Source organism: Muntiacus reevesi, chromosome 3 (genome assembly GCF_963930625.1).
Source record: "Muntiacus reevesi chromosome 3, mMunRee1.1, whole genome shotgun sequence".
Classification (NCBI taxonomy): domain Eukaryota; kingdom Metazoa; phylum Chordata; class Mammalia; order Artiodactyla; family Cervidae; genus Muntiacus; species Muntiacus reevesi.
This window is the reverse complement of record NC_089251.1, coordinates 165,182,884-165,196,574: the sequence shown is the minus strand read 5'-3', so window position 1 is coordinate 165,196,574 and position 13,691 is coordinate 165,182,884. Positions and strand designations below refer to the sequence as shown.

The 13,691-nt window shown below is 49.2% G+C and overlaps 1 non-coding gene across 1 annotated transcript; it reads left to right on the top strand.

Annotated features, from left to right (window-relative positions):
• The first annotated feature begins 12,933 nt into the window (after positions 1–12,933).
• On the top strand, positions 12,934–13,069 carry LOC136165841 (small nucleolar RNA SNORA51). Its single transcript, XR_010662808.1, has one exon. It is a non-coding gene; the product is annotated as a small nucleolar RNA SNORA51 (small nucleolar RNA).
• The last annotated feature ends 622 nt before the right edge of the window (positions 13,070–13,691 follow it).

The following is a 13,691-nucleotide window of genomic DNA, read 5'->3' as shown; positions in this document are numbered from 1 at the left end:
TATTTTTAACTGGAGTCCCTGTGCTGTCTAAATGCTGTTGACAGTTCAAAGGCCAACAACAGGCCAGGTTGTCCGAAGGCCATTAAACCTCTGTAGAGAAGATTGTTTAGCTTCTGAGTCAAGACTAAGTTCAAAGGTCTTGAAGAATACACATCCATATCTTAAGTCAAGGAAAGTTGTAAAGTTCAATTAAGCAATCCCTTTATAGGCTTTGCAGAACTCTGGGGGGGCGGGGTGGGAGAGAAAGAGAAAAATGTGTGTACCAGGAACCTGGGTGAGGCATAAGTTTGAAGCACTTTTTTTTTTTTTTTTTCTTAATGATGCGGGCCTTTCACCTGGCTCATCCCCAGGAGCTGCTCTGATGAATTAGGGAGGCCCAGGAGGTGGGTTGGTGGTGAATCATCAATTCCAGAGAAAAGCCACTGACATCACCAAAAATGATGTTGCTTCACCAGGAAGCCGGAGTCACGCACTTCTCCAGGTGTAAGATGGTGTCAGGGATGTGGTGGTGAGCGAGGACACGGCGGCCACCCACAGTCAGATGCCTGGTGTCACAGGGCACACACAGCCCCATCACTTGCACTGAGAGTATCGGCTCAGCCAGAGGTAACCTTGTCCTCGGGAGACACAGTAGGGACGTTTACTGAGGACAGACTGTCATCTGGTGGGTAGGAGCCAAGAGGCTGCTCAGCATCCTCCAATGCATAGAAGAGGCCCCACGAAAAATTATCCACCCTAAGTGTCTCTCTCTCTCTCTCTCTCTAGTTGCTAAGTCGTGTCCAACTCTTGAGATCCCATGAACTGTAGCCCGCCAAGTTCCTCTGTCCACGGGATTCTCCAGGCAAGAATACTAGAGTGGGGTGACATTTCCTCCTCCAGATGTTTTTCCCAACCCAGGGATCTCCTGCATTGTAGGCAGATTCTTTACCAACTGAGCTCTGGGTGAAGTGTCAGTAGCACCCAAACTGAGAAATCATTTGGGACTTCACTGGTGATCAGTGGCTAAGACTCCACGCTCCCAATGCAGGGAGCCTGGATTCGATCCCCGGTCAGAGAACTAGATCCCACATGCCCCAACTAAATGATGCCTTGTGCCACAACTAAGAACCGGACAGCCAAATAAATAAAAACAAATACTAAACTAATAACTTGGGGGGGGCGGGGGAAGCAAACAGACAATTGCAGTTTGCCTGGGGATCAGTAAGTGTTTTCAGGGACATACAGAAGTCATTCAACAAGTGACTGTGGATGAGGATAAAAAGCTGGCATCAGTGAAATCTAGACTTGGGCTCTGGTCCCAAATCTAGCAGCACTTGGACCGGGAAGCAGGACATGAGCTAAGACTGAGCTCCTCCAGAGGTTCTTTGGGGGTAAGATGATGAGTGATCTTTATATAAAATTATATTTTTCTGAATTTTTTAGCAATGAGCTTGTTCATAATTTTTAAAAATCTAATGTACAAATGGTGACTCTAGCTAACATTGCTGGATGATGTATACGAAAGTTTTTAAGAGTAAATCCAGAGGATTTTCATCACAAGGAGAAAATTTTTTCCTCTTTTCTCCATTTCTTTTTATTGTATCCATATGAGATGATGGATGTTAATCAAACCCATTATAATCATTTCTTAATATATGTAAATCATGCTGTACACTTTGAATTATATAGTGCTGTAGATCAACTATTTTTCTATAAAAATGGAAAAATGTATAAAAATATATTTGACATCACTAAAAATGTTTTTCAAAGCTATTGGAATGATCTAGTTTCACAAACCATCTGTTTCCTGGGCGTTATTAGTACTGACCATGAACTAGACTGATTGTCTCTGCACGTACAGACCTCGGTTCATCTGCTGGTTCAACCCTGTGAAATGGGAATCATCAAAATTTGAAGACCTTCCCTCCAGTGAAGAAACCCTTGGCAACGTGGAGAGGTCTGAATTGTGAGTGGGAGCCCTGGGCTCTGGTCCCAAGTCTGATACCAACAGTCTGTCACCGTCAACAAGTCATGTGAGCTCTCTGGATCTCGGTCCCCTCAGCCCCGGGGTGGCCCAGCGGAGCGCAGGTGTGTCCAGAGCCCTGACCAGCCCTGGGGCCTCCCCGAGGCGCTCACACGAGAGCAGGGAGCTGGGTGCAAGCCCACCGCTCATGGCTTCAGTGCGGGCAGCGCTGCCTCCCGAGGGACCCTAGGGGACCCGGCTCCAGTGCGTTTAAGGGCACGGCGGAGCGTGTCGCAGACTGCCTGTGTTCCTCACTCCTCAACCCTGCCGATTCAAAAAGCTGGACCGGCTCGGACTTCCACCTGCTGCTCTGGGCACGTCCCAGCCGGCAGGAGACAAAGGCGAGCTCACCAGGAGATGCGATCCAAGCTGAGCGTCCAGAGACCCTCTTTTTCCTATAAACCTCCTTGATCTCAGTGGTCAGCGGGTGCCAATCAACTCCCCAGCAGTTGGTGCGGGGCGGTGCGGACACCGAGTCTCCCTTCCGTAATGATCACCACTGTCCCTGCTGTCACAGTGGGGGAGCCAGGGCGGGGCTGACGCCCCCACCCCGGGAGGGACACCCCCACCCCCGCTGCACAGCTGCCGGGCACCAAGTTCAGAGCCTCAGTCAGCACTCACGCCCCTCGGCTTGACAAGCGCTGATCCTTCACAAAATGATGAGCCTCTAAAGTAACAAGGGGGGGACCTCCCTGGTGGTCCAGTGGTTAAGACTGCGGGCTCCCAATGCAGGGGCTGGGGGTTCCATCCCCGTTCGGGGAACTAGGATCCCACGTGCCTCGGGGCCAAAAAACCAAGACATAAGATAGAAGCAATATTGTAATAAATTCAATAAAGACTTAAAAAAAAAAAAAAAAAAAAACTAGTCTACATTAGAAAGCAACTTTAAAAACAGAATTTAAAAATACAATCTTAATACCCAGCAAGTTTCTGTGATCTTTCTGCCAACTAGCATGGGCATTAGGAGAAGAGATGCATCATCTCCAAGGCTTTTGAAGTTACTGCCGGCGCTTTGGCAGGCACCTTCCTCTGGCACAGGCTCGCAGCAAAGTCCAAAATGGCTGAGACTCTGTGAGCTTCTTATTTGAACATTAAGTCCAATATCACGTGATGCACGTTGTCTGGACGGTGAAGCACGCGACAGGCCGAGGGGGAGGCCCGGAGCCTTGTTGGAATTGAGCCCCGGTGCTGGGCGCAGGGCCACCCGCCCTCCGGGCTGAGGGGCAGCGCCCCCTCTCCCCACCCCCCGCCCAAGGAAGATTATTCTGCAAGGCCCTGCTGCTGTCTGGGTGCGCGCATGGTCAGTCGCTACGTCCTTTCCGACTCTGCAACCTGACGGACTGCAGCCCGCCAGGCTCCTCTGTCCATGGGCTCTCCCAGGCAAGAATAGGGGAGTGGGTTGTCATTTCCTGCTGCCCCAGGGGATCTTCCCGACCCAGGGACCGAACTCTCATCTTCCTGCATATCCTGCGTTGGCAGGCAGGTTTCTTTCCCACTAGTGCTGCCTGGGAAGCCTTCTCCGAAGGGCACCCAGGTATTTTTGGCCATCAGATACTAACAGTGGATTTCTGTTCTGTTTCTTAGCCATCAGATGTAACTGATGAATGGGTGAAGAGGGGAAGGGAGGGTTAATAACGGAAGTGTTGAGCTCAGGACTGCACCTAGAATGGCACGTTGAGTGCTCCCCCATCCAGGTTACCCTGCTCCCCGGGTCCTTCCCAGCTGGGTACGGAAACCTCAGGCTGCATTCACTCCTTCACTTAATAACATTGACTGTGATGATTGTTGCTTCACCTGGATTCCTGAGGAGACGCCATGACTTAGCTACCGAGGACCTCACTCAGCCGAGAGGATAGCAAGCAGAAAGGCCAGGGGTGGGAAGAGGGGGCTGGACGCATAGAACAGAAAGGCGGTGAGCAGGAGAGACGGTTCCCTTCAGTCCAGGCAGGAGACTGGGCTCGTGGCGGGGACACACGTGAGCCCCCTCTGGAGGGACGCCTTTCTGAGATCCCCCAGTAGCCTGCAGTGGGGTGTCTTCCCGCTCTGGCTGGCGGCTCTGTGACGTATTCCCAGCCCTCTGTGAGTCCTGGGAATTGATTTCTGCTGGTTCTATCACTGTCCTCCCATGGTGACCTCATAGGGACGCATGGGGCAATCTTCAGCCAAAGCCTTGTCTCCAGGGGACTCAGGTGCAGCTCTCTAGAAGATGACCAGCCCTTTCCTTTAGCTCCCTTCTCTCCTGATTTCTGCCCATCTCATCCTAGCCACCTTCATCTCCCCAAACTCTGATCTGTCTCTTCAACTCAGGGAGACCACAAAATTCTATGTGGCTCCCCCTTCCCAGTTCTGGGCCTGGAATCAGCATTCAGGCAACATCTGGAGACACCATGGGCCTCACCTGTTCCGCTTCTCGCAATGATCAAGGTCCTGTCGAAAGTCTGAACCCATTTTTCCTATATTCTCTTTTTCTCTTTGTGGAAGGAGAGATAACCTCCCCTCTGTTACCCCGTCAAGGATAACAGAGGAAGTGGAAAGCCTGTCACTTATTTTTAAAGTCTGAAGGTGGTGGTAGTTCCCCGTCCACAGAGAATATCCAGGCACACCTTCCTCAACTTGCACTTTTCAGCCACGTTCTCGCGGTCCCTGTGGCAGATGTTCTAACTTCATCATTTGGTTCAACTTCCCTGGTGACTCAGCTGGTAAAGCATTGGCCTATAATGTAGGAGACTTGGTTCGATCCCTGGGTTGGGAAGATCCCCTAGAGAAGGGAAAGGCTACCCACTCCAGTATTCTGGCCTGGAAAATCCCATGGACTGTATTAGTCCATGGGGTTGCAAAGAGTTGGACATGACTAAGCAACTTTCACTTTCATTTCATCATCATTTGGTTCTTGACTGCCTCTGTGCCCACCGAAGGATCAGGCTTCCCCATCTCCCTAGAATTAGGCATCACGGTGTAACTTGCTTTAACCAAAGAAATATCGCTGGAAGCATCCTGTATGCTTCCTACTGCTCGTCTCTCGGCCCATTTTCCATCATGCAGTGATAGTGTGGATGTAAGGGGGCTGGAGAGCTGAAGCGCATAGATTGGAGGTGGCCTGGAGGGCGGTGGGGACCTTCAGCAGGATTTGCACCAGCGAGGAGGAGGCTCCTGCCACGTTGAGCCACTGGGGCCTGGAGTTGTTTCTTACGCAGCGTGAACTACGCCAGCCTGAGTCTGAATGAGTTCACCTGATCCTAGACACCCGTCTACAAACAGGTTGGTTTAATGAAGCAGGAGTTTCAATCCACCAGAAAAATGAGCAGGAAGAAGCAAAACTTTACAGAGGTAAACAAACCATTTTTTTTTTGAGATCGAGTTATTTTGTTGATGTGTTTGAATCGCTTCCAGAAGGATCAGTCCATTGCCATTCAGAAGGATTTATACTTGCCTTGTCTTGAAATTAAACAGAATGGAAAACAACTTAGCATCGATGGGAGATATTTGTCTCCAACAGGAGACTTGACCCTGGTAAACTGGAGTTTTTCTGTGAGGAGCCATCCTTCCTCGGTCCCCTTCTATCACATGAGGTTAGCTTTGCATTTTTTCAGCGCCAGAGGAAATGCTTTTGTGGTTAAGATTTATATCCCAGCCACCTGCGGAGGTGTTTTATTGAAATGTAATTGGCATATGACATTGTATGAGTTTAAGGAGTACAGTAGAATGACTGACATACGTGTATATTGCGAAATGATCATAGTACGTTAACATACATCACCTCACATAGTTACAAATTTCATTTTTCTCTTTTGTGTGATGAGACCTTTCAAGAGGTACTGTGGGGGCTTCCCTGGTGGCTCAGTGGCAAAGAATCCACCTGCCGATGCAGGGGACACAGGTTTGATCCCTGGTCCAGGAGAATCCCACAGGCCGTGGGGCCATTAAACCCGTGCACCACAGCGACAAAGCTGGTGGAGGTGATGGAACTCCAGTTGTTCAAATCCTAAAAGATGATGTGGCTAAAGTGCTGCACTCAACAGGCCGGCAAATTGGGAAAACTCAGCAGTGGCCACAGGACTGGAAAAGGTCAGTTTTCTTTCCAATCCCAAAGAAAGGCAATGCCAAAGAATGTTCAAACTACCACACAATTGCACTCATCTCACATGCTAGCAAATTAATGCTCAAAATCCTCCAAGCCAGGCTTCAACAGTACATGAACCGTAAACTTCCAGATGGATTTACTTCCAACTTCCAGATGGAACTTCCAACACTTCAAGCTGGATTTAGAAAAGGCAGAGGAACCAGAGGTCAAATTGCCAATATCCGCTGGATCATCAAAAAAGCAAGAGAGTTCCAGAAAAACATCTACTTCTGCTTTATTGACTATGCCAAAGCCTTTGACTGTGTGGATCACAACAAACTGTGGAAAATTCTCCAAGAGATGGGAATATCAGACCACCTGACCTGCCTCCTAAGAAATCTGTAGGCAGATCAAGAAGCAGCAGTTAGAACTGGACATGGAACAACAGACTGGTTCCAAATTGGGAAAGGAGTACATCCAGGCTGTATATTGTCACCCTGCTTAATTAACTTCTATGCAGAGTACATCATGAGAAACGCTGGGCTGGGTGAAGCACAAGCTGGAATCAAGATTGCTAGGAGAAATATCAATAAGTTCAGATATGCAGATGACACCATACTTAAGGCAGAAAGCAAAGAACTAAAGAGCTTCTTGATGAAAGTGAAAGGGGAGAGTGAAAAAGTTGACTTAAAACTCAACATTCAAAAAATGAAGATCATGGCTTTCGGTCTCATCACTTCATGGCAAATATATGGGAAAACAATGGAAACAGTGAGAGACTTTTTTGGGGGCTCCAAAATCACTGCAGATGGTGACTGCAGCCATGAAATTAAAAGATGCTTGCTGCTCGGAAGAAAAGCTATGACCAACCTAGACAGCATATTAAAAAGCAGAGACATTATTTTGCCAGCAAAGGCCTATCTAGTCCAAGCTATGGTTTTTCCAGGAGTCGTGTATGGGTGTGAGAATTGGAACATAAAGAAAGCTGAGTACCAAAGAATTGATGCTTTTGAACTGTGGTGTTGGAGAAGACTCTTGAGAGTCCCTTGGACTGCAAGGAGATCCAACTAGTCCATCCTACAGGAAATCAGTCTTGAATATTCATTGGACGGACTGATGCTGAAGCTGAAACTCCAATACTTTAGCCACCTGATGTGAAGAACCAACTCATTGGAAAAGACCCTGATGCTGGGAAAGATTGAAGGCGGGAGGAGAAGGGGAGACAGAGGATGAGATGGTTGGATGGCATCACCAACTCAGTGGACATGAGTTTGAGTAAACTCTGGGAGTTGGTGATGAACAGGGAGGCCTGGTGTGCTGCATGCAGTGCATGGGGTCTCAAAGAGTCAGACACGATTGAGCGACTGAACCACTGAACTGAACCATAACTATCAAGCCTGTGCTCTAGAGCCTGGGAGCTATGGCTATTGAGGCTGCATGCTTGGAACCCGTGCTCTGCAACACGAGAAGCCACCACAATGAGAAGCTCATGCTCTGCAACTAGAGAGCAGCCCCCACTCACCACAAGGTAACAAGAGAAAGCCCATGAAGCGACAAAGACCCAGCAGAGCAATAAATAAATAAAAATAAAAACAGCAATATAAAAAAGAGGTACTTTTGATAGCAGCTTCTTCTAACTTGCTTCCAAAAGAGGAATTCTTAACCTATGGTCCATATATTACTAGGGGATGTGTAACAATGAATCACAAGGAATTGCAAACAAATTATATGCATATTTTATATTTTTTTCTGGGAAAAGGGATTTGCACCTTTCATCAGATTCTTAGATGTCTGGATGACTCACTTTAAAGACAGTCAGTTTCCTCACCTAACAAGACTCTCATCTCACATTTCATCAGCCGAGTCCTGTTCTTTTTCTCGTAATTGCTTCTCCTTCTTTTTCCTTTTTCTTATAATATGGACACTGAGGGGTGCCCTGAGAGGAAGGGCTGAGTAATTTCACAAGTGGATGGGCGGTAGTCTCCACTTAGCCCTGGAGGTCCTGGGTAATCACCCAGGTCAGCTGTCTGAACCGGATACTGGATTTTGATTCAGCAGTCTTTATGCAAAATCCCCAGGGGCCCTTCAGGCTCAGAACCAGCTTGTTTTTATTTTCAGAACCAGCTTGTTAAATGATGGCAGAGCAAAGACCTACTGTCATCCTTGGCCAAAGGAGGATGAAATGGAAAATCATCCAGCCTTGAGGAGAAAGGAAAGTCCTTCCCTTCACAGCTTCCTTCAGTGTGGCGTTTTGGATTTTTGTATAAAGGGTGTTGGGATGGGCAGGACATGTGGCAGAGAGAATGAAAATGAGGGGAAAGCAAGCTCTGAGTGCATCCTCACCACCTCCTGGGGAGTCCTGGCACCGAGAGGCAGAGAACGCTTATTTAACTCACTGTGAGCAAACTTCCGGATATAGAGAGACAAACAAACCTGGCTGTCTAGTCAACACTACTGTCTAAATAAATGCATGTGAGCCCCTGGGGGTTGCCTGGGTATTGAGAAGCAAGTCAAGCTGAAAATAGCCACCGTGACTGGAGACCCTCTGCTCCCTAGAGGCTGCTTGGGACCTGGGTGTGGAGTCTCGGTTCACGCATCACAAATATACCTCAAAACCACAAACTGTGAGACTTTTTTAGTACAAAAGCCATGTCCTCATGGAGAATCAAGCAGAGTACCTCTTCTAACTTTAAACTCATATAATGTTATATGTCAATTACATCTCAGTAAAATTGGAGAGAAAAAGGTGATTGGGAAGCTTAACTACTAAGACATTTCCACAGGCACTGAAAAAATGCAAAGCTAACCTGTGTAAAAGAAGAGAATCAAAGATAGATGGTGCGTCACAGAAAAACTTCAATTCACCAGTGAGCCACAGAGGTGAGGACTCATAAGGTGGATGTGAGCCAGGTGACCTGAGGTAACAGCTCCTTTATTCTTTTTATTGTGCTCACTAGACTGTGGCAGATCCTTTTTTTTTTTTTTTTGGCTGTGCCACTGGGCATGCGGGATCTTCCCTGACTAGGAATTGAACCTGCGCCCTCTGCAGTGGAAGTTCAGTGTCTTAAGCACTGGACCACCAGGGGAGTCCCAGATCCTCTTTTGTCAGAAAAGTTATTTCTTGTTCACTCTTGTGGTTGAAATAGTCACATAGCTTGATCTGCAAAAAATGCTGTAACATTGTTTTGGTGACTGTCAGCTTTTTATCTGACGATTTTTCTTCCACCCTCCCTGTGGAAACATGTCCACTGGGACAGCGACATGTTGGCCTCCTAATCCCAGAGCTAAGTTGAAAATACCAGTGATCTGTGCATTTGTTAGCAGAGGAGGAAAACCATGTGAGCCTGCTGAGTTTGTTAGCACCCCAGTGAAAAAACAAATTCTGTCAAATAGATAAAATATCAAATTAAAGGGTCAGAAGGCAGTGTCGCCAACAGAAAAAACGTCCAAGGAGACATTTGGAGAACCTGGTATCTAATAAGTCCTGTCAGGGCTTTAGCATTCAATGAGCAAGTCTCTGTCCTCTCTATTTCACCATGATTGCTTTGGGAGGAGATACATGGCATCAGGAACAGTTAAAATAATTTGTAACTATAGGCAGCATTAAGCCTTATGCTAAAATAAACAGATAATCAGATGCTGGCTGTGTTAGACACAAGCGCATTCATTCCCAACCCCTTTCTCCTTGTCCATTTCAACTGAAGAGAGTGGGAAAGTCTCTAATGGGGGTCATGTGACACAGATTGTTAGGGGCTTCTCGGGAAGCTTTTTAGATACCACTGACCTAGATTCCTCTCTTCTTTCTACCTTGGATATTAGTGTGATGCCTGGAGCTGAAGCAGCCATTTCGTGGTCATGAGTCAAACAGGCCACTGTGTTAAGAATGGAGGGAAAGAAAGAAGGACCTCGCCTTGATCTTTGACAACATTGCTGAGCTGCTACCCTAACTCTAGATACCCTACCTTGAGACTTCTTGCTTAAGATTTTTATAGGTGAGTTTCTGTTACTTCCAGCCAAAGCATTCCTAAGTACCTCTGATACATTAGCTATAATATACTGTTACTGAATTTTTAAGTTGAAAGAGCACTGTTTATTTTAGAGGTACATTTTATTTGTAAAATTTGTAGTTTATTTAAAATTTATGTTATATTAAATTCCATTAAAATTTATATTTTGAAACTTCAAACATACAGAAAAACAGAAACATAAAGTTTCTCCTTTCTTACATACCCACAAGATGGGGTCAGTATCCAGCCCCTGGCCGGCATCTGTCCAAAGATGGGGAGCTTACTTCTATACAGGCAGCCCCCCATTTTTAAACTATAACACACATCTAATTGCTAAAAAGTTCTTCTGGATGTGGAACCAAAACTCACCCCTCTGCAACTTTTTTCTCCACGCTCTTGGAGTGAGGAGGTACAGGCCTTATTATTAAACACTTGGCACTTTCCCCCATGGATGGGTCTTGTAACTCCCTCAGGAAAAGGGTATTTCTGGAGAAGAGTTAATGATAGAAGGGAAACAGGCATCCCCATACTGAAATGGGAGCACCGTTGGGAGGCCTGCTCTTCGGCAGGAATGCTGCAGGGGAGGGGCTGGGCAGCTGACCCTCCCCCACCCCTCCCCACCCCTCCCCACTCCTGCAACCCACCCACCTACTGGCCCAGCTCTTATGCAGGGCGTGGAACGGCCGGGGGTGGGGAGAAGGGGTAGACCTTTGCTGGCAGAGCTTCTTTGGTTAACTGAACAGCCAGATTCCACTCTGAATAATCACCCGGCCCCTGGAAAAGGCTCTCCCTGAGTGTGGAACAGAACTGAACGATGGACAAGCAGGTCCAGCTGTTCCTGGCTTGAGAAAGGCCCCGCCCCCCACCCCACCTGTGACAGGTGATCCTCGGGTTGTTTTTCCAGTCGTGATGCTGGGCGGGGCCCAAGGTTGGACGGGCAGCGGGCACACCTGTGTGTGGAGCTGTCTTGGCCAGAGCCGCGAATACAGCTCCCCTGGCTCCCGGGGCCCGCAGGCGCCCCCACAGACCCGTCTCTGAACGGACCCAATGGCCTCAGGGGTCACTGACTTTCAGAAGGAGACCCGGGGGAGGGCAGGGGCCACACAAGCCCGCCTGAGACCCTGCGTCACCCGGGCCCCTGGAGCATCACGGCTGCGGGGTGGCTGAGGCGCCAGGCACCCTGACGGGGTTCAGTCTGTGTCTGGGAGGCTCTGAGAGGTCACGCTCTTGGGTCGCAAGGAAAACTAATGAGAGTCCGGACTCAGGTATCCCCACTTGAGGTCATAGGTCCAGTCGTGTCTGTGTGTGTCTGTGTGTGTGCACAGATCAGTGCCCCATGCTCCCTGTTTACAAAAGATAATAACGTAATAAAATGAACCGGCAAGCAACCCCTCCTATTAACGATGTCCAACCCCTGCCCCACGGCCATGGCCAGCAGAGCGAGGCACGCTCTCCCAGGGACCTGAGCCAAGCGACCCCAGACCTCACCTACACGGCGAGGCTTCCCAATCCCAGTGGGCGGACGGTGGCCAAGACACACGGCCGTGTCTAGGAAGGTGACACCAGGGAGCTAGAAGGACCTCGCGGTTGGACAGCCAGCAGGGGCTGCCTGCGATGGAGAACCAGACCGACCTCCCACTTCTACGGCTGCAGCTGCTCCGTCCTTCTCTCGTGTATTCCAGTTCTAGCCTCTGGCAATGAAACATGAAGGCCTGTATCATCTGAGCTGCCACTGGCCCAGTGTCTACGTGAGAGGCTCGGCTTCCAGGGTAGTTCCGCGCAGGTGTGCACGTGTCCTTCATTCCTTCACTCAACAAGGACTCCAGGATGCCAGGCGCTGGGTGTCTAGTGATAAGTGTACAGACATGTACAGCGGGCGGAAGCAGGGATGGCTGACCCCAGCGCATTGCTGCTGTGGGGCAGGCGCTGTTCCACACGCTCTGTGTGTGTGTGTGTGTGTGTGTGTGTGTGCACGCGCATGCATGCTCAGCCATGTCTGACTCTTTGTGACCCTTGGACTGCAGCCCACCAGGCTCCTCCATCCATGGCATTTCCCAGGCAAGAACACTGGAGTGGGTTGCCATTTCCTTCTCCAGGGGATCTTCCCGACCCAGGGATTGAACCCGCGTCTCCTGCACCTCCTGCAGGTGGAGTCTTTACTACTACGCTGCCTATCTCAATGCTCACAGCCTCCTTAATTCTCACGTACAAAAGGTTTGGAGTCGGCGGCACCCAAGTTCATTCAGCTCATTGCTCGAGGTTGCCCCGCATGGAAAGTGTGGCTCTAGGATTCAAACCCAGCGTCAGGCTGCTGAGGTCTTGCCTTTACATTTTACTTGATTCTGCCTGAGTGAAGGTGACCGAGTGAAGCACAGATGCGAGGGAAACAACAGGGACACGTAGAAGGGCAGGACACAGTGGTGGGCTCCCTCTGAGGGGTCTCGTGTGGGAAGGAAGCAAGCTGAGCAGGACGCAGCCAGCGGACGACGGTTCACACTGGCACCCTAAGCTGGGACCTGGCTTGTCGGGGACCGAGGGAGGGCAGCGAGCCTGGAACTTGAGGGGCGGGTAGAAGGACAGTGGGGGCAGAAAGGGGGCCATGCCCGAGTAACAAGGGGTGCCACGCCTTGCCCTCCATGCTGTGGGGTGAGGTGCAGAAACAGAAGGCCAGTTACTGCAAGTCCAGAGAAGGGCGGATGCAGTGGTCAGGAAAGGTGGTCAGGAGGAGAGGTGGTCAGGAGGAGAGGTGGGCCCAGGCGAGGCTTACCGGGCGAGTGTGATGCGGAATTAACAGCCCTGGGTGGACAGCTCCAGCTTGCCTCCAACACCCCCGAATCCCACAGACTAGCTTCATTTCAAGTTTAGGCCTCCCGATGCTTACCACAGGCTGTGTTCTTACACTGACTGTATAGAAAGAAGAGGCAGAGTAAATCCACCCCATATACACCTCAGCCCAGGCAGGCCCTTTACCTGGTCTGTATTGTGAATGGGGAGACATGGAGGAAAAAAAAGGAAAAAAAAAAAGGAAAAAAAAAAAAAAAAGACAGCATTGAAGCTCAATGGTTGCTACACCACAAAGGGAAGCAACCAGACCTGTGCTTCCTATGGGAACACATCTAACCAGGAAATAGAATCTGCTAGAGCTTCTGTATCCAACCACTGAGCTATATTACAGGTCATCCACAGAGCAAGGGGACATGCTAAACGACACCACAGGGACCCTCAGCAAAAGGCAGTCTGTGAGGGCTGCTGCGCATGCAAGCTACTTTTTTCAACGAGTAAATTGCAAGGGAAAAAAGAAATGGAAGGGAAAACTGTGTATCTGAAGAGGGTTAAGAGGACTTCCCTGGTGATCCAGTGGTTAAGAATTCCCCTGCCAATGCAGGGGGATGGGTTCGATCCCTGGTCCGGGAAGATCCCACGTGCCAAGGATCAACTAAGCCCATGGGCCACAACAGCTGAGCCCAAGCACTGCACCTACTGACGTTGGACAGCCCTGGAGCCCGTGCCCCACGAGAGAGGCCACTGCAAAAATAAAAATAAATAGCTAAAGGGGGTTTAGAGACGCATCTGTCAACATTACTTGTGCAATTCACACAGACTATACAAAGTGACTAATGAC